The 21368-nt window shown below is 42.6% G+C and overlaps 1 protein-coding gene across 2 annotated transcripts in view; it reads left to right on the top strand.

The window, feature by feature from the left end:
* Positions 1-21368, top strand: part of sema6bb (sema domain, transmembrane domain (TM), and cytoplasmic domain, (semaphorin) 6Bb) — a 70640-nt gene that overhangs the window by 43442 nt on the left and 5830 nt on the right. The gene's annotated exons all lie outside the window — the stretch shown is intronic.

Genomic DNA, 21368 nt, shown 5'->3' with positions numbered 1-21368 from the left:
CATTCGATCTTATTTGAATTTGTTTGTGTTTCGTGGTCATTGTTTCTTTTATTTATTAAAACACTCACTCCCTGAACTTGCTTCCCGACTCTCAGCACACTTGTTACAGTTTAACAACTAATTTTGTCAGTATTATCATAGACGCAATTAACACTGAGTCCCACTGGCACAATCCCTTGTTGTTCCAAGTCAGCACATTACAAATCTGCCTTGTTCCAGAAAGACGTCACCGGGAAGCCGAGTGGGTTTCCGTCTGTGTGAATCAGTGGCATATATTCAAAATTACAGAAAAAGAACAAAAAGAAACATATACAATTATTTTTCTTTTGGCTCTCTGTGTTTCATAATTTTCCTTCAATTCACAAGAGGCTGAATGTATCTCACCGGAGAAAGCATCCGAGCAAACAAAACAGTGCCCCTCTGTCTCTGTATGTGTAGACCATCTATCTGATGCTGTCTGATGCAAAAGAGTATGACATTGTTGTCACCTCAACTGTGAATGGTGCTGGTGCGCCAGTTTGGATTTGGCTTCCCTCCAATCACATCGCATCGAGAGCATACGTCATTGACAGAAACAACTTGAATTGTTGCATCTCTTTGTGTTTCTGCACTCCAGTGGCTAGCTAGCTAAAACTGGCCTTTTCCTAAATTATACATGGATGGAGCTGTCAAATGGAGCTAGCTGTAAAATGGCTCCGGAGAGGAAGGCAGACGTCCCCAACCTATTGTATTTTGTTCATTTATTTGCGTTGTTTGTAACTTACTTTTTACTTATTTTGTACGTAATGTTGCCACTACCGTCTCTTATAACCAAAAATAACTTCTAGACATCAGGACTGCGATTACTCACCACGGACCAGCAGAATTCTTTATTGCCTTTCACGAGTCTGACGAGCCCGACGCGAAGGACATACTGCTTTCTCGGGAACAGGCCCAGATCCCCGTGATTTGCGTGAAGAGGAGGCGGAGAAAAAGGGGCCTAACGGCGGGCTGCCTTCTGAGAATTCGTAGGCGATTGAATACACCCCCACTTCCTTCCATTCTGCTAACAAACGTGCAATCTTTGGAGAATAAAATCGATGATTTTAAAACTGTCATATTTTATGCTTCACGGAGTTGTGGCTGAACGACGACACTATCAACTTACAGCTGGCTGTTTATACGCTGTACCGGCAGTATATAACAGTGGCGTCTGGTAAGAAAAGGGGCGGCGGACTATTTATTTTTGTAAATAACAGCTGGTGCACGATATCTAAGGACGTTTCGAGCTATTGCTCGCCGGAGGTAGAGTATCTCATGATAAGCTGTAGACCACACTATCTACCTAGAGAGTTTTCATCTGTATTTTTCGTAGCTGTTTACACACCACCACAGTCAGAAGCTGGCACTAAGACAGCATTGAATGAGCTGTATTCCGCCATAAGCAAACAAGAAAATGCTCACCCAGAGGCAGCGCTTCTAGTAGCCGGGGACTGTAAATGCAGGGAAACTTAAATCCGTTTTACCTAATTTCTATCAGCATGTTAAATGTGCAACCAGAGGGAAAAAACACTGGACCATCTTTACCTCACACACAGAGACACATACAAAGCTCTCCCTCATCCTCCATTTGGCAAATCTGACCATAATTCTATCCTCCTGATTCCTGCTTACAAACAAAAATTAAAGCGGGAAGCACAAGTGACTAGATCAATAAAAAAGTGGTCAGATGAAGCAGATTCTAAGCTACAGGACTGTTTTGCTAGCACAGACTGGAATATGTTCCGGGATTCCTCCGATAGCATTGTGAAGTACACCACATCAGTCATTGGCTTCATCAATAAGTGCATTGAGGACATCATCCCCACAGTGACCGCACTTACATACCCCAACCAGAAGCTATTGATTACAGGCAACATCCGCACTGAGCTAAAGACTAGAGCTGCCGCTTTCAAGGAGTGGGACTCTAACCCAGAAGCTTATAAGAAATCCCGCTATGCCCTCCGACAAACCATCAAACAGGCAAAGCGTCAATACAGGACTAAGATCATATCGTACTACACCTGCTCTAATGCTGTCGGATGTGGCAGGGCTTGCAAACTATTACAGACATATGTTGATGATGTAAATAATGTTTGCTGGTCTGCTGTGTGTAATGAGGAGCAACCAGACGCTGCACTTGATGCATTTATGAAACTACTTATTCCAGTTACTAATAAGCATTAAGAAAATGACTGTAAAAACTGTTAAATTCTGTTGGATTGATGATGAATTGAAAAATTGTGTGGTTGAGAGGGATGAGGCAAAAGGTATGGCATTAAGTCTGGAAGCCCAAATGATTGTCAAACGTACTGCAAAATAAGAAATCATGTGACTAAACGAAAAAAATTAATAAACTACACGATGAAACAGTAATAGTAAAAAAGCTTTGGGGCAACTTGAATGACATTTTGGGGAAAAAAGCCAACTCGGCTCCTTCATTCATTGAATCCGATGGCTCATTCATCACAAAGCCCACTGATATTGCAAACTACTTTAACTTCTCTGGGATATGTGGGATGCTAGCATCCCACCTGGCCAACATCCAGTGAAAATGCAGAGTGCCAAATTCAAATAAATTACTATAAAAATTAAACTTTCATGAAATCACACATGCAATACATCGAATTAAAGCTACACTTGATGTAAATCCAACCAACGTGTCAGATTTCAAAATGGCTTTACGGTGAAAGCAAACAATGCTATTATCTGAGTACAGCACCCCAGCAAACAAACACAGACACAATCATATTTCAACCCGCCCGGCGCGACACAAAACGCAGAAATAAAGATATAATTCATGCCTTACCTTTGACGAGCTTCTTCTGTTGGCACTCCAATATGTCCCATAAACATCACAAATGGTCCTTTTGTTGGATTAATTCCGTCGATATATATCCAAAATGTCCATTTATTGGCGTGTTTGATCCAGAAAATCACTGGTTCCAACACGCGAAACATGACTACAAAATATCTCATAAATTACCTGTAATCTTTGTCCAAACATTTCAAACAACTTTCCTAATACAACTTTAGGTATTTTGTTACGTAAATAATCTATCAAATTTAAGACGGGATAATCTGCATTCAATACCGGAGGAAAACAAAGTGTAGCGAGCTTTCAGGTCACGCGCCTCTAACAAAGAGTACACTTCTCTCTACCCTCGTTCTGAACAGTGCTACTTCTTCATTTCTCAAAGGAAAAACCCCAACCAATTTCTGAAGTCTGTTGACATCCAGTGGAAGCGATAGGAACTGCAAGCAAGTCCCTTTAGAAATCTGGATTCCCAATGAAAACTCATTGAAAAGAGAGTGACCTCAAAAAAAACAATTCTGAATGGTTTCTCCTCTGGGTTTCGTCTGCCAAATAAGTTCTGTTATACTCACAGACATCATTCAAACAGTTTTAGAAACTTCAGAGTGATTTCTATCCCAATCTACTAATAATATGCATATCTTAGCTTCTGGGCCTGAGTAGCAGGCAGTTGACTTTGGACACATTTTTCCTCCGGACATGAAAATATCCCCCTATCCCAATGAAGTTAATGACTTTTTCATTGGCAAGATAAGCAAACTTAGGGATGACATGCCAGCAACAAACGTTGGCACTACACATCCAAGTATATCAGACCAAATTATGGAAGACAAGAATTGTACGTTTGAATTCCGTAAAGTCAGTGTGGAAGAGGTGAAAAAATTATTGTTGTCTATCAAAAATGACAAGCCACCGGGGTCTGACAATCTACATGGAAAATTACTGAGGATAATAGCAGACGATATTGCCAGTCCTATTTGCCACATCTTCAATGTAAGCCTACTAGAGAGCGTGTGCCCTCAGGCCTGGAAGGCGCTAAAGTCATTTTGCTACCCAAGAATAGTAAAGCCTACGGCTCAAATAGCCGGCCAATCAGCCTGTTACCAACCCTTAGTAAACTTCTGGGGAAAATGTGTTTGACCAGATACAATGCTATTTTACAGTAAACAAATCGACAACAGAATTTCAGCATGCTTATAGGGAAAGACACTCAACAAGCACAGCACTTACACAATTGACTAATGGCTGAGTGAAACTGATGATAAAATGATTAATGGGGGCTGTCTTGTTAGACCTCAGTGGAGCTTTTGGCATTATTGATCATAGTCTGCTGCTGGAGAAACTGATGTGTTATGGCTTTACACCCCCTGCTGTAATGTGGATAAAGAGTTACTTGTCTAACAGAACACAGAGGGTGATCTTTAAGGGAAGCCTATCAAATATTATCCAGTTAGAATCAGGAATTCCCCAGGGTAGATGTTTAGGCCCCTTGCTATTTTCAATGCCACTGACTTTGAGTAAAGCCAGAGTTTTTATGTATGCAGTGGACTCAACACTATACACGCCAGCTACTACAGTGACTGAAATGACTGCAACACTCAACAAAGAGCTGCAGTTAGTTTCAGAGTGGGTGGCAAGGATTAAGTTAGCCCTAAATATTTCTACAACTAAAAGCATTGTATTTGGAACAAAACACTCACTAAACCCTAAACCTCAACTAAATATTGTAATAATGTGGAAATTGAGCAAGTTGAGATGACTAAACTGCTTGGAGTAAAACTAGAATGTAAACTGTCATGGTCAAAACATATTGATGCAGTAGTAGCTAAGATGGGGAGAAGTATGTCTATAATAAAGCGATGCTCTACCTTCTAAACAACACTATCAACAAGGCAGGTCCTACAGGCCCTAGTTTTGTCGCACCTTGACTACTGTTCAGTCGTGTGGTCAGGTGCCACAAAAAATTGCAATTGGCTCAGAGCAGGGCAGCACGGCTGGCCCCTGGATGTACACAGAGAGCTAATATTAATAATATGCATGTCAATCTCTCCTGGCTGAAAGTGGAGGAGAGATTGACTTCATCACTACTTTTATTTCTGTCTAAACTACTGGCACACAGCTCGGCCACCCATGCATACCCCACAAAACATGCCACAAGAGGTCTCCTCACAGTCCCCAAGTCCAGAACAGACTATGGGAGGCACACAGTACTACATAGAGCCATAACTACATGGAACTCTATTCCACATCAAGTAACTGACGCAAGCAGTAAAATTACATTTAAAAAAACAGATAAAAAAACACACCTTATGGAACAGTGGGGACTGTGAAGCAACACAAACATTGGCACACACACACACACGCACATACACACACACAATAGCAAACACACCATATATACACATGGATTTAGTACTGTAGATAGGTGGTAGTGGTGGAGTAGGGGCCTGAGGGCACACAGTGTGTTGTGAAATCTGTGAATGTATACAATGTTTTAAAATTGTATAAACTGTCTTAATTTTACTGGACCCCAGGAAGAGTAGCTGATGCTTTGGCAGCAGCTAATGGGGATCCAGAATAAATGCAAAATACAAATACAGACTACAAAGGGAAACACAGCCGAGAGCTGCCCAGTGACACGAGCCTACCAGACGAGCTAAACTACTTCTATGCTCTCTTCGAGGCAAATAACACTGAAACATGTATGAGAGCACCAGCTGTTCCTGAAGACGGTGTGATCACATGCTCCGCAGCCAATGTGAGTAAGACCTTTAAACAGGTCAACATTCACAAGGCCGCAGGGCCAGACAGATTACCAGGACGTGCACTGCGAGCATGTCTTCACTGACATTTTCAACCTCTCCCTGTCCAAGTCTGTAATACCAACATGTTTTAGGCAGAGCACCACAGTGCCTGTGCCCAAGAACATGAAGGTAATCTGCCTAAATGATTACCGACCCGTAGCACTCACGTCTGTAACCATGAAGTGCTTTGAAAGGCTGGTCATTGCTCACATCAACACCATTATCCCAAGAACTGTATGACAGAGTGATAGACCGTTTTGTCAACATGAAAGAGAGAAGGATGGCACTGGTGTTTCTCTACAAGTCGGGACTCAACATTTTTCTACTTGCACAAACACACAGACACACATAAATCAGATCCATGGACAGCAGCATCATATTTAGCTTATGCTTATTGGACTAAATTGTTTTTGGTATCTTTGATTTACTGTATTAGACTAAGCATAGATTATTTGATGGTGCTGGAATAGTGGAGGCATCTTCTGTTTTCTTTGCGACTTGCGGTAACTCTACGTGGTTCTAAATTAATAGTTGTTTATTAATAGTTGTTTAGTGGTCCGAAAATGTTGGAAACATGAACTGGCTTGACCATGCTGTAGATGATGTAACTGTTTGTTACATGCAATATGCTTTGTGGACTTCACCGGACAGAGGTTGCTCTCCAGTTTATTAATGAAACAAATGTGTGGTTGAATTTATTCTGTGTCTTCTGCCACTGTGTCTTCTTACATTCTGCCACTGTGTCTTCTTACATTCTGCCACTGTGTCTTCTTACATTCTGCCACTGTGTCTTCTTACTAACAGGTTATAGATCAAACAACACAATTATCACAACACACAGATTGTAATATGGATTTTTTTTCTGGCTTTGCTTCCCCAGCGATTTTACCCATGTACCACTACTGGTGTGAACAAAGACAAAAGACAATAGTCAACTCTTACGCTCCTTCGTCACTCTCTCGCCACTCGCTCCTTCCTCGTCGCCGTGAAAGCACTCAGGCATAATGACATGCCTTCACCAGCGAGCCGAGCAGTTACAGATGGAAGCAATTATGGCACTGTGAAAATATTTTCCGAAAGTAAGCCAGTGTTTTGACTTAGAGAACAGCGGGTTGCAATCAGTTTAATTGAGGTCCACAGCACATCAATGAAGCGAGAGCATGAGTGAACCGAAGCAGTTGCGTGATGTTAGCGGGTGACAACTGCAGAGCAAGGACTCAGGGGGCGTGGAAGCGGGAGGGAGAGAAAATTAGTTGGCAAATTTACGACATCGGGTCATTCTAATTGGTGCGGCTTGGTGTGGGTTAGGGAGTGTTCCTCTTTGAGGCCTGAAAGGAGACCGTAAAGACTAGTGCTATATATTTACATTGGGATAAAGATTAGTGCTTTATATTTACATTGTGGGAGTAGTAAGTACAGCATTTAAACCTCCAGATGACAAATGGGTTCCCTGACGCTGAACCCGGCTGAGACACTGCAGAAGTCCATTTCTGTCTGCTATGGGAGTGCTTGGTGACCTTGACTACGCTGAAGTCATCCCTGCTTGGCTGTCTTTGCTCCGCTCCTCACACAACGAGAGGGAGGGTGAAGCAACCCACACACAGCAGACGCCAGCCTACCATTCCACTCACACACATCTCAACCATGGAGCAAAGATCTGAGATGCTTGAACTGCAGCTCTGACTGACGCCCCTCGCTACACAAGAGGTGCGGGTTTGTGAAATGTGAGGGCCTACGTTCCTCTGCAGAGGATGAGCGGGTGGTGGGAAAGGGGTGGGTGCAGTTCGTTTCAAAGAGTGCAGCATCAATCCTGAATATCTGGAGAGATGTGAGAACTCCTGGAGGGCTTCTTCTCTTTCACTTGGGTCTCTCTTGTGAGGAGTGTGGTGAGGAGAGAGAGGCAGGAAAGATGGGGAGTCGTGTGTCAGCCACCTGCAGGAGAGAGAGCTGGGAGAGCAGAGAGAGACCAGATAGCAGGGTGAAAACTGATAGGCTAGCAGCTCTTATCCGTCAGCTGATATCAGAGAGAGCAAGCAGCGGTCGTGAGAGGCCCTACCGCAGGCTAACACACCACCATTGGGCTGCTGCATGTCAACAGGAAATAAAGAACCCCAACGATACACATTCATGTCGAACTGCAGAGTGCTGATCTGGTGATGGATAATTGCGTTCTACAGATGTCAGATCTTAATTAGATCCCTTTTGTGCAGGAGGAAAATAATCCTGCAGCGTGAAGATTTGAATAGCTAAAAAATATTTGTAACTGCCGCCAGGGGGCAGCTGGAAGCAGTGTTTGTATATACAACGCCCACCGTACCTCCATTGTACCTTATGTAGGGTACATGCAGGCTACAGCGCATCTCGTGTGAATTCTGATGTGGATTATAATAAATGGACATATTTGTAGGGGGTATATGTATTTTACGTTAGGGAAAAGCAATTGTTTTAGATCTATTGTTTTATTGTATGTTGAAGGCAAGCAATAGGCAGAGTCAATTATTGGTTTTCCACAATGCCTGTGTGTTCCAGCGGTTACAGCCACTGACCTGGCACACATATGCCAGAGTCAACATGGGTTTGAATCCGGCCTACTGCCCTTTGATTCATAGATTAAGGTCTATTTTTGATGCATTCATTCTGTGTGGTAACAGGGTTAATTCCGCATGGATACAGAGTTAAAACAGAAACAATTCAAATGTTAACAGTTTAGGCATTGATGCCGAGTGGTTAAGGTTTCGGGAAAGCTTAAAACAAAATCATTTAAAAAACTACGCACCTATATATCATCAGTATTCATAGTATTCTTAGTGCTTGCTAGAGCATTGTGAACTGCCGTAGTGCAGTGGTCTATGTAGCGCGCTCCAGGCTCCAAGCCTCATGAGTTCACACCCAATGCTGGGCGATTATACTGTAGTGACCAGCCTGAGCCTATATTAGGTCAAAAAGTTATTTGTGTTTTCTTTGATGTGTAAATGATCAGACTATTCATTTTACTTCTTAAAATGATTGAAATAAAGTGTCTCGGCTCACCAAAATTGACTTTGGATAGACTCAAGTGCATAAACAACTTCACATTTTTCTGAAATGAAATATTAATAGCCACACAATACAGGCTTTCAATCCACACCAAAGACCAGAACAATATTGATAAATTATACATAGGCTACTGCCTAACTATAAAACGTGGATGAGCATCCACACTGGAGGAAAATGTATCGTTCAACAGTAGGCCTACATCTGTCAATCAACTGATGGCCCAAATCAGCTCATGAACTCAGCCAGGGAAACACAGCAGCCTATTATTAGTTCACACCTTTCATTATGTAACAATGGAGAGGCTAACGGTTAGCCTACAGAATGTGGCCTAATGGAAAATAAACCAAAAATAATAACGGCCTATTGCAACCATCAATGGCACTAAGATCATCACAAGCTGATGTCTCGTTAAACCATCAATACACGCTAAATTCACCCACACAGCTGATCTCAATTGCAACCATTATTGGTCACCATTACCGCTCACTAAAAGATGTTAGTGTTACCTTAGTCGTGCTTGCAACCAGTCTTTCAAGATACAGAACCAATCAAAACGTTGGACACACCTACTCATTCAAGGATTTTTCTTTATTTTTTTACTATTTTCTACATTGTAGAATAATAGTTAAGACCTCAAAACTATGAAATAACATATATGGAATCATTTAGTAACTAAAGAAGTGTTAAACAAATCAAAATATATTTTATATTTTAGATGCTTCAAAGTAGCCACCCTTTGCCTTGATGACAACTTTTCACACTCTTGGCATTCCCAGCTTCACCTGGAATTCTTTCCCAACAGTCTTGAAGGAGTTCCCACATATGCTGAGCACTTGTTGGGTGCTTTTCCTTCACTCTGCGGTCCAACTCATCCCAAACCATCTCAATTGGGTTGAGGTTGGGTGATTGTGGCGGCCAGGTCATCTGATGCAACACTCCATCACTCTCCTTCTTGGTCAAATAGCCCTTACACAGCCTGGAGGTGTGTTGGGTCATTGTCCTGTTGAAAAACAAATGATAGTCTCACTAAGCGCAAACCAGATGGGATAGCGTAATGTTACAGAATGCTGTGGTAGCCATGCTGCCTTGAGTGTGCCTTGAATTCTAAATAAATCACTGACAGTGTCACAAGCCAAGCACCATCACACCTCCTCCTCCATGCTTCAGGGTGGGAACCACACATGCGGAGATCATCCGTTCATCTACTCTGTGTCTCACAAAGACACCGAGGTTGGAACCAAAAATCTCAAATTTGGACTCATCAGACCTAAGGACAGATTTCCACTGGTCTAATGTCCATTGCACATGTTTCTTTGCCCAAGCAAGTTTCTTCTTATTATTGGTGTCCTTTGGTAGTGGTTTCTTTGCAGCAATTTAACCATAAAGGCCTGATTTCACGCAATCCCCTCTGAACAGTTGACTTTGAGATGTGTCTGTTAATTGAATTCTGAAAAAGCATTTATTTGGGCTGCAATTTCTGAAGCTGGTAACTCTAATGCTCTGCAGCATAGGTAACTCTGGGCCTTCCTTTCCTGTGGCAGTCCTCATGCGAGCCAGTTTCATCATTGCGCCAGTGGTGGAAAAGTATCCAATTGTCATACTTGAGTAAAAGTAACGATACCTTAAAAGAAAATGACTCAAGTGAAAGTCACCCAGTAAAATACTACTTGAGTAAAAGTCTAAAAGTATTTGGTTTTAAATATACTTAAGTACCAAAAGTAAAAATATAAATCATTTCAAATTCCTTATATTAAGCAACCCAGAGGTCACGATTAAAAAGAAATGTTTTTAGGGAAAGTCAGGGGCACACTTCAACAGTCAGACGTAATTTACAAACCAAGCATTTGTGTTGAGTGAGTCTGTCAGATCAAAGGCAGTAGGGATAACCAGGGAGGTTAAGTGCGTGAGTTAGACAATTGTCCTGTCCTGCTAAGCATTCAAAATGTAACAAGTACTTTTGGGTGTCAGGGAAAATGTAAAAAGTACATTCTTTTCTTTAGGAATGTAGTGGAGTAAAAGTAAAAGTTTTCAAAAATAGAAATAGTAAAGTACAGATATCCCCAAAAACTACTTAAGTAGTACTTTAAAGTATTTTTACTTACGTACTTTACACCACTGCATAGTGCTTGATGGTTTTCGCAACTGTACTTGAAGAAACTTTAAAAGTTCTTGAAATGTTCCAGATTGACTGACCTTCATGTCTTAAAGGAATGATGGACTGTTGTTTCTCTTTGCTTATTTGAACTGTTCTTGCCATATAGACTTTGTCTTTACCAAATAGGACTATCTTCTGTATACCACACCTACCTTGTCACAACACAACTGATTGGCTCAAACGCATTAAGAAGGAAAGACATTTCACACTTTTTGGGTTACTTCATAGTTTTGATGTCTTCACTATTATTCTACAATGTAGAAAATAGTAAAAATAAAGAAAAACCATGAATGAGTAGGTGTGTCCAAACTTTTGACTGGTACTGTACATTCACCCTCTAGTTGGTATTGGAATCGGAACAACTTTTTCAAACAGACTAAGGGTGATTTACGATAGAAATAAAGTATTTCATTGTTTACCATGTCAAATCTACTGTATGAATGGAACCTAATGTTGGAGGAGCCTATTTGTTATTTATTTTATTTTTTTCCTATTAATGTTATGTTCATTAAAGGTAAAGTCCCCATATTTGGGGACCCTATTTGATTTTTTTAAATATAAAAAAATCAGTCTGGTATGAGAACAGTAGCCCCTATCTGCAAAAGCAGGGTGTCTGTGGAAAGCTGAGTATATTGGCTATTGATCGGTACCTTCAAATATTTTGTATGACTTACTACCATATATGGGCAAACACATTCATAAGGGCAGGCCGAGCCAATGACCTCATTTCAAGATGGCTGCTATCTACATTCCGGTCAGTGTTGTGAAGCATAAACTAAATAAACACAGAATCCGTTGATACACACCAAAAGCCAGGACTCCACAGATCATGAAGATATCTTATTTGTCTGCCTGTGACCTACTATTATTGATCAGGAAACATTCAAGGTAAGCTTTGATATGTTCTGTGTTTGAGCTCTAGCTACATGGGGGGTATCAAATTAATCTTTAGGTTGGCAGGGATGTATGACTTAATTGCAACATCAAATTTCCACCAAGTGACTATATCTTTGTGCATCAAAAATATGATGTTGCCTGCTTCCGCGCTGTAGGTATCCATATCCCCTGTATATGCCCCAACACCACCACAATGTTTGAGAGAGGTTGGTATTGTAGAAATTTCGTTTTTTATAGTAAAGTATAACTTTTAGGCACATCCAGTGTGTAAAAACAGTGCAATTACCACATTCAGACACTATGGAGAGGTTGAAAGGACACTTGAATGTATCCTGGATACCCTATAACACCACAATGTTTGAGTGAGGTTGATATGGTAGAAATTGTGTTTTTATACTGAACAAATGGCATTTAGGGATTGCAAATATGTAATAGCCCTGGTATTATCTCATTTACAGACATATGCCACTTTGGAGAGTTTGAAGCACACTTGGAAACGTCCCGTGACCACACCTGACACCACTTACTTAAACATCTGCCGGTGTCTAGTTGTTAGGTCTAACAATCCCATTTTTTCTGATATTGTTCACATGTTGTGGAAGCCATCTGATATGTTTCCAGCTCTAGTCATCAATAATTCACTTATAGCTTGTCAATGAAACATTTTAAACGGTTATTTTGTGTGTGCCTGATCTTGTGTATTCTGAACTATGTAACTCTTATCTATCTTCTGATCATTTCCTCATAATCTCCCAGATGTCGTCTTTCCAAATATACCAAGTTTTTGCATGTCAGACTCATGTAATTACACATTGAGAGAAAATGATTTTGAACACAAGCCCTGATCCCAATGCCTCGACTGCCCCCACATGGAGAGAAAGAGAACTGCTCGTTTTCGGGGACTCGTGAGACTCATTTGAATTTCCTGATGCAGCAGGAAAACTCTCTGTGGCAAAAGAGTGATCAAGTTAAGATCCGACATCTTTATGCTGCATGGCTGAGAAATAGTGTTCTTACCCGCAGTTAGTTGGGTCCCAGAGCCCCATAATGCCTCATTCTTAACCCCCACAGAGTGACATCCTTTTGAGACCCTTGGGATTAGCACTGTCCCTAATCCAGCACTCTGTTCGCAGGTAAAAAATCTAATCAAAGTTTATTGGTCGTGTTTAGCAGGAGTTATAGCGGTGTAGCGAAATGCTTATGTTGCTTCCTCCTAAGAATGCAGTCGAATGTCAAGAATGTACATTGAATATAGAGTGAGCTATGTCAAGAATCCAGTATACAAATATCCGATGTGTATAAACGGTGCAACTAAAATACAATGTACAGTAGAAGAAATATTAGAATAAGCTATGTCAGGGATACAGTATTTAAAAACACAGTGTGAAACAAGAATTGACCAGTGGTTCAATGTCTCTATAACATGGGATAGCAGCGTTGGCTGTGAGTGTGAGTGTGTGTGTGTGTGTGTGTGTGTGTGTGTGTAAGTGTATGTGCGACTGCTCCACAGAAGAAATACAGTATCAACCCACAGAGAAGCACAAGATTGAACTTCACTCAACTTTCTAGAGTTTACCCTGTTAGTTAACACTATTAACGTTTCCATTTACTGTGGGAATTGTAATCGAATCAATGCAATACTAGCCACTTCCAATGTAACATACCGAAACAAAACGAACTACGCAAGACTTAGTATGCAAAACTAACTAAGCAAGAGATTTTTTTTGTAGGCAGAACGCATCGGAGTGGGATTCTATTGCATTGACAAGCACCTGTACTCTACACAGACAGTGCGGCATAACCAATCAGAGCTGCAGTTGGCCTACATGCAAATAGAACATTGCCACATACTGTATGGATCTGTGCCATTTTATGAGTAGATGCGCTTGTTTTGAGATCAGAGCGAGAGCTGCATGTAGCCACATTTTGTTCATTTCATTTGCTAGTTAGTGAGTTATTGGCACAGTTATAGATCATGTGTAGTTAGCAATAGGGGAGTGATTGCTTCCTACAAGAGCACAAAATGGGTACATTTCTTTGAAAAGCCAGTCAGGTAAAAAAACTAATTGAGAGGCCGTGTTTCATTTTGAAGAAATAATGGAATAGGAATAATAATGCATTTTGTTTTGTAAAGGGTTTTCTTGCGTCATTTCTTGCATTTTCAGTCACCTCCTTGTCTGAAGGACAAGTGGATAAACAGGTTAATGTCAAGCCTTGCATGTTTTTATTTTTAATCAGGCAAGTCAGTTAAGAACAAATTCTTATTTACAATGACGGCCTAGAAACAGTGGGCTAACTGCCTTGTTCAGGGGTAGAATGACAGATTTTTACCTTGTCAGCTCAGGGATTCGAGCTAGCAATCTTTCGGTTGCTGGCCCAATGCTCTAACCACTAGGCTACCTGCCGTCCCTTATGAATGTCGGCCTACATTGAACACCACACATTGGCTGCTACTGTAGATTGAATGAAAGAACAGCTATTTCCATGTTAAAATGTAATGGGATACATTAGCTCCATTGTTTTTGATGGTAGGCAACTCTGGTAGGCCTACATTATGATCAAATAGCCACAGTAGCCTTCATGGCCACTGTTAAAACTGTAACTTAAAGCGGGTACAGCCTCAGTGTTCACGGTAAACGCACGCTGGAAGTTGCACAGCATTTTCACAATGTTCAAATTTGCGCTCAGCAGACTTGAAATTTGCTCAGTGCCTGAAAAATATTAGAGGGAACATTGTTTGTGAGTATGAGGTGTGTGTGCTAGCTTGTGTGTGCGTGTTTTGTATGAGTGAGTGAGTGCATCACCTGGTAGACCACTAGTGATGGCTGTTAAACAGGTTGATGGCCTGGTAATAGAGGGTCTTAGGGGCCATGACAAATTTCTTCAGCAACCTGAGGTGACTCCAAATCAATCATCAGCACCTCTACAACTTGATGATTGATTTGGAGTCATGCGTGGCCACTCAGTCATGGATGAACAGGAAATACAGGAAGGGGCTGAGCACATACCCCTGGGGGACCCCCGTTTTGAGGATCAGCATGGCGGAGGTATTGTTGCCTTCCCTCACCACCTGGGGTAGGCCCGTCAGGATGCAAACTTGGTGTCTGATGCCTCATCTTTCTGAGGATTGGCCTCATTGTGTACAGGAGGCATTTTTAGAGCCAGGACCCATTTTTAGAACCAGGACCCATTAAGGAGAGGAGGTGAACCTTCAGCAACCTACTAAACCTTCAGCAATGTGTGATGGGAACAAATCCAACACTTCAACACTGAGGTGTTAACCTCAACAAATAGTCGTGCGTTTTCTCCTGCAGTCATATATCATGGTGCATACAGCCATGGCACACTAGATGTATGTCTTTAGCATGTGAGAAAGATTAAGTTGAAATTGCGAGGTACGTGATTGGGGAATGAGAGATTGAAACTCCCGGTGGATCGTTAGACTAATAACACGGCCCAGGTTTATAATTTATTGCCTGTGACGTATCTCCTGAATATTTATTAATAGTTTATACGGTGTCCTTTTCCTTTACACCTAAATTGAGGATATAAATTACTACCCAACGCCAGCCAGTTATTGGAAACGGCATCCCTCCGAGACACACTTCTCTGAAAAACAATCCACAGCCCAGCTGTTTTATTTACATTGAATGCAGCTGAAAGTGCTAACAGCATCCACCTTGTTAAGTTGTTGCAAAAGGCTGGCATGATATGAAAAGCAAGGTTAGAATGTATTAAAATAAGACCTCATGCTTTGTATAACACAAACGAACCACTTAACTGACTGATGGTTTCCCGCTCAACAAATTGTCCACAGCATGGGAGAGAGCTAACTTCCTGCAATGGATATGAATTTAACACACCCTTATTGGGGTGGCAGGGTAGCCTAGTGGTTAGAGCGTTGGACTAGTAACCGGAAGTTCAAAGCCCCCAGCTGACAAGGTACACATCTGTCATTCTGCCCCTGAACAGGCAGTTAACCCACTGTTCCTAGGCCGTCATTGAAAATAAGAATTTGTTCTTAACTGACTTGCCTAGTTAAATAAAGGTCAAATACACTGCTCAAAAAAATAAAGGGAACACTAAAATTACACATCCTAGATCTGAATTAATGAAATATTCTTATTAAATACTTTTGTCTTTACATAGTTGAATGTGCTGACAACAAAATCACACACAAATTATCAATGGAAATCAAATTTATCAACCCATGGAGGTCTGGATTTGGAGTCACACTCAAAATCTAAATGGAAAACCACACTACAGGCTGATCCAACTTTAATGTAATGTCCTTAAAACAAGTCAAAATGAGCCTCAGTAGTGTGTGTGGCCTCCACGTGGCTGTATGACCTCCCTACAACGCCTGGGCATGCTCCTGATGAGGTGGCGGATGGTCTCCTGAGGGATCTCCTCCTGGACCTGGACTAAAGCATCCGCCAACTCCTGGACAGTCTGTGGTGCAACATGGCGTTGGTGGATGGAGCGAGACATGATGTCCCAGATGTGCTCAATTGGATTCAGGTCTGGGGAACGGGCGGGCCAGTCCATAGCATCAATGCCTTCCTCTTGCAGGAACTGCTGACACACTCCAGCCACATGAGGTCTAGCATTGTCTTGCAGTAAGAGGAACCCAGGGCCAACCACACCAAAATATGGTCTCACAAGGGGTCTGAGGATCTCATCTCGGTACCTAATGGCAGTCAGGCTACCTCTGGCGAGCACATGGAGGGCTGTGCGGCCCCCCAAAGAAATGCCACCCCACACCATGACTGACCCACCGCCAAACCGGTCATGCTGGAGGATGTTGCAGGCAGCAAAACGTTCTCCACGGCGTCTCCTGAATGTCACGTCTGTCACATGTGCTCAGTGTGAACCTGCCTTCATCTGTTGAAGAGCACAGGGCGCCAGTGGCGAATTTTCCAATTTTGGTGTTCTCTGGCAAATGCCAAACGTCCTGCACGGTGTTGGGCTGTAAGCACAACCCCCACCTGTGGACGTCGGGCCCTCATACCACCCTCATGGAGTCTGTTTCCATTTGAGCAGACACATGCACATTTGTGGCCTGCTGGAGGTCATTTTGCAGGGCTCTGGCAGTGCTCCTCCTTGCACAAAGGCAGAGGTAGCGGTCCTGCTGCTGGTTTATTGCCCTCCTACGGCCTCCTCCATGTCTCCTGATGTACTGGCCTGTCTCCTGGTAGCGCCTCCATGCTCTGGACACTACGCTGACAGACACAGCAAACCTTCTTGCCACATCTCGCATTGATGTGCCATCCTGGATGAGCTGCACTACCTGAGCCACTTGTGTGGTTTGTAGACTCCGTCTCATGCTACCACTAGAGTGAAAGCACCGCCAGCATTCAAAAGTGACCAAAACATCAGCCAGGAAGCATAGGAACTGAGAAGTGGTCTGTGGTCCCCACCTGCAGAACCACTCCTTTATTGGGGGTGTCTTGCTAAATGCCTATAATTTCCACCTGTTGTCTATTCCATTTGCACAACAGCATGTGAAATTTATTGTCAATCGGTGTTGCTTCCTAAGTTAACAGTTGGATTTCACAGAAGTGTGATTGACTTGGAGTTACATTGTGTTGTTTAAGTGTTCCCTTTATTTTTTTGAGCAGTGTATATATATTTTTTTAATAAATCAACTGTACTCTATCATTTACCCCAAGCAGAGCGGGCATTGTAGCAGCACAGTGGACTACTGAGTGGATGCAATTAGAACAGAATTAGCTACCTTAAGTCAAACTTAAATATGTCTAATAGAAATGTGGAAGCCTGATTCCAATAGCAGATTTTTGTGGAAATGCTATGGAATTTTAATTGAAAACAGATGATGGGGTTCATAAATGTTTTACCATATTGATCAGTAAAGGCACCTCTGACCAGACCTTATAAGGTTCTACACAACCTCCAGGAATCTCACTCAGTCACTATGCTACCTTGGTAATGTGGTCAGAGGAACTATAAATGCCATGACCACCAGCCCTATGAGTAAACACAGTGTTTATGGTATAGCAAGGCTCAGACTCTGAAACTCCAATTTGTCTGACTGAAGAGCAGTGGAGGAGAGGGACCCAGATTACAGCAGGAGAGAGAGGGAGAGAGAGCGACCCAGAAAGAGCCTGCAGACTTCCAACAGAGTAAGAGGGAGCGAGAGAAAGACAGAGAAAGAAAAATAGAGACAAAGAGAGAAAGTAGCAAAATAGAGCCTGCAGTCTGTCTTTTAACAGAGAGAGAAAGAATGGTAGCAAGATAAAGAGGGAGAGGATAATGAGCTGAATCACTGAACCATGAGTGCAGTCCCTTATTCTCATCTATTACACACATACACACAAAATCTCATATATACAGTACACACATGCACTGACACGTGCATGCACAGGGTACATACAAATACATTGCCATGCAGAGAAACAGTAGGTTCCTAGATCAAAGTCCCTCAGATCATTCTATAACACCGATAATGTCAGTCCCACTCAACCTCGGATATGTTTGTGTCATATGCATGTCCATCGGGAGTTTGTTGCTGCTTTTGTGCTGTAGTTTGAAAGTAGGATGTGTTTCATGTGTGAGCCAACCCACTCGCTGGTACAGTAGTTTCTATCCCCCTACACTGCAGCAGGCAGCATCACAGTTAATAACTGCATGTTTCCAGTCACCGCATATCCGGCCTCACTGACACCATGTTGGGTTTGAAAATCAATAACCTCACCACTAAAAGGCCAGCCAATTTGCAAGCATGGGCAGAGTAAATCCATACGCTGCCAGTGTTTTAATGAAGGGAATCTTAACCAAGAGCCAGGGCCACTGTGGCTTTTCATTAGGCTGGGATACTCCGAGCCAGGGTCCATGGGGGAGAGGGCAGGAGGGCGCGAGGCAGGGTTGAGATGGAGGGTGGAGGAATGGAGGGAAGGAATCAGAGGGATATCCCTGGAGATGGAGCGAGAGAGAAGAAGATTAAAGGACATGCCACTGGAATGGAGGAGAGAGGAGGAGAAGATCAGGGAAGCGAGGGAACAGAAGACGGTGGCTGCAGACGAATGGAGAGAGAGATGGGGAAGATTAACAGCAACATAGAAATGAAAGACTGTGAAAGGTGTGAGCTCCGTAGCTTGGTGACTACCCCCTGAAAGAAACACAAACACATGGCAGTTAGTTAGTCTGCCTTCATAGCGCCATATCCCTCCGCCTGGCCCATTCCTCCCCATCTCCTCCACTAACTAGGCTGCTCCTGCCTCAGTGTTGTTCTCGTGTAATTGGAGCTGCAAGCCCAAGACGTGCTCAGTGTTCGTCAGGCTGACAGTCAGGGCGGCTTCCATTAAGGTTTAATAAGTGAGTCGGCGAGGAGAGGGTTGCTGTCAGCCCGGTGGGACAGAGAGAGAGACCTGTCCCCCTCCCCTCTCCTCCCTCTTCACCCCTCCCTGCTCCAGCTGCTTTGTCTCCCCCAGCCATTGACACAAAGCAGAGTGGCTCCAAAGGCGACAATCACTAATGGCCTAGGCCTTTCAGAGTGCGATGTGCATCGTCTCTCTGTGAGGAGAAAAAAAGGAGACACATTGGGTCTGAATGGGAGGAGAATGATGCTGCTCCAGATAGGGAGGATGCATTTCAATGGTGGTTTATTATCATTACCAGGAAAGGGCAACCCTCCTCGCCGTATTCTCCAGTTGTGGTGTGGGAACACAGACGCTCATCACAACCTCTCCCCACACCGAGACGACAGCGTGTTATTGCACCGTACAGAATTGAATCTGATGTTCCATAGTGAACCCTGGCCGTGCATTTTCTGGGAGAAATGTGAAAGGGGAAAGGGAATGGGAACTCCTCCTCAGTGTAAGTGAAGTATGAACATTTCCACATGTGGATGAAATTATGGTTCAAAGTTGTTAGAGAGCCATCAAGGCTTGTGGTTTTTAGGAATTACCAAACCCATGAACCAATTCATTACCTCATTGGTTTAGGAATAAAACAGAGGCCACAGTAAATAAATATGACAGCAGTGCCATATCCTGACAATGTCATTTTTTCCACTGTCTCTCGCTGCTGCCTGGCTGCCACTGAACATCATCATTTAGCAGCACAGTACCTTCCAGAATAATGTAATAGATACAGGCAGTGAATCCGAGTTGAATATTGGTCCAAAAAGAGAAAATAAATAGTGTATGAATCAGGAATATGTTTAGGCTGGCTGGGTGATGATGGATCAGGGATATGTTTAGAGAGAGAGAGAGAGAGAGAGAGATGAGTGTTTAGCAGAAAACACAAGCACAATGGGAAGGACTATGCTTAGCCAGCAGAATGATGAGCTCTCTATGTGACAGATAGAGGGAAGTAAAAGGGAAAATCAGTCAAATTAATATGAAACCAAAAACCCATACAGGTACTTTGTGGATATCCACTCTATAGTTGAAGATGCAATAGACACACAACACATATTTCACTCACTGTAACTATGGTACCCAGCAATCCGCCATGTATTTCCAAGGTCTATTAAATAAGTGATCAAACACTAATTAGAGTATAAAAGGACCTAGATTGACCAAGATGGGAACTTGATTAGCACTAAATCCGTTTCACTGTGGTCTTTCAATTCGCACCTTCTATTGTTATGGTTTTTAATGTAGGCCGTCCCCATTCCCTGCCTCGTGTCAACGCATGGAGAATAATACTCTGTCTCGCCAAGCCCCAAAACCCACTAATTAGCCACTAGCTAGTTTCTCCTACCTGCTCCTAATTATTGCCATTTGTCTCCATTACAATACATTTGTCAGATGATAAAGGTATGTTTGTTTAAAGCAGACCTCTGCTCCCTGCATTCTGGCATGTTCTTTCTCTGCTTTCTTTGCGGGGTGAATTAGTGGCTCCCAACATCCATTAATGACATCCATCTATGGGCCTTATCCTATCTCCCTGACACACCCATCACCATCCCTTGCTGTTCTAGTAATTTAAGAAACATTTACTGTTTGTCTGGGGCCTATATTGCAGTAGTTTGCTGAAGGCCTCTTCTCTTTCTTCATCCCTCTCTCCTCTCTCTCTATCCCTCTCCCTCTCTCTCGCTCTTCCTCTCTCTCTTTTCTCTCTCCCTCTGTCTCGTTCTTCCTCTCTCTCTTTTCTCTCTCTCCCTCTGTCTTTCTCGCTCTCTCTTTCTCTTTTTCTCTCTCTCTCTCTCTCTCTCTCTCTCTCACTCTGTCTCCCTCTCCCTCTCTGTCTTTCTCTCGCTGACTTTCATAGTTTTTTCCTCATTTCCTCCTCTGGCTGGGAGTAAGCTCTTTGTTTTCTATTGGTATTGTCCCTGGTGCTTGCTTTGCAAAGAACAAGTTTTCTCCTGACATTTTCTTAATTGATCCATGGCAGCAGCTTTGTGCTCTGCTGTTTTTCCACTGCTTTAGTAATTCATATATTCCGATCTCCAGAGGAGCTTCTCTCAAGTTCTTTGCAGGGAAAATAAGCATATTTTCGTAGTCCTCTTTCAGATGTGATTGTATTTTTAAAAAATCATTTCTCATGCCGTTAGAAGAAAATAACTTTGTGAAGTTCATGTGTTAATACAGTATGCAACTTAAAGCAATTACTCACTATTAAAGGGATAGTTCGATTTAAAAGGGATAGTTCAATGAAGCCCTTTATCCACTTCCCA

This window comes from Oncorhynchus nerka, linkage group LG24 (assembly GCF_034236695.1).
Source record: "Oncorhynchus nerka isolate Pitt River linkage group LG24, Oner_Uvic_2.0, whole genome shotgun sequence".
NCBI classification, from domain to species: domain Eukaryota; kingdom Metazoa; phylum Chordata; class Actinopteri; order Salmoniformes; family Salmonidae; genus Oncorhynchus; species Oncorhynchus nerka.
Note: the sequence above shows the minus strand (reverse complement) of the source record. Positions and strands in the feature narration are given on the sequence as shown.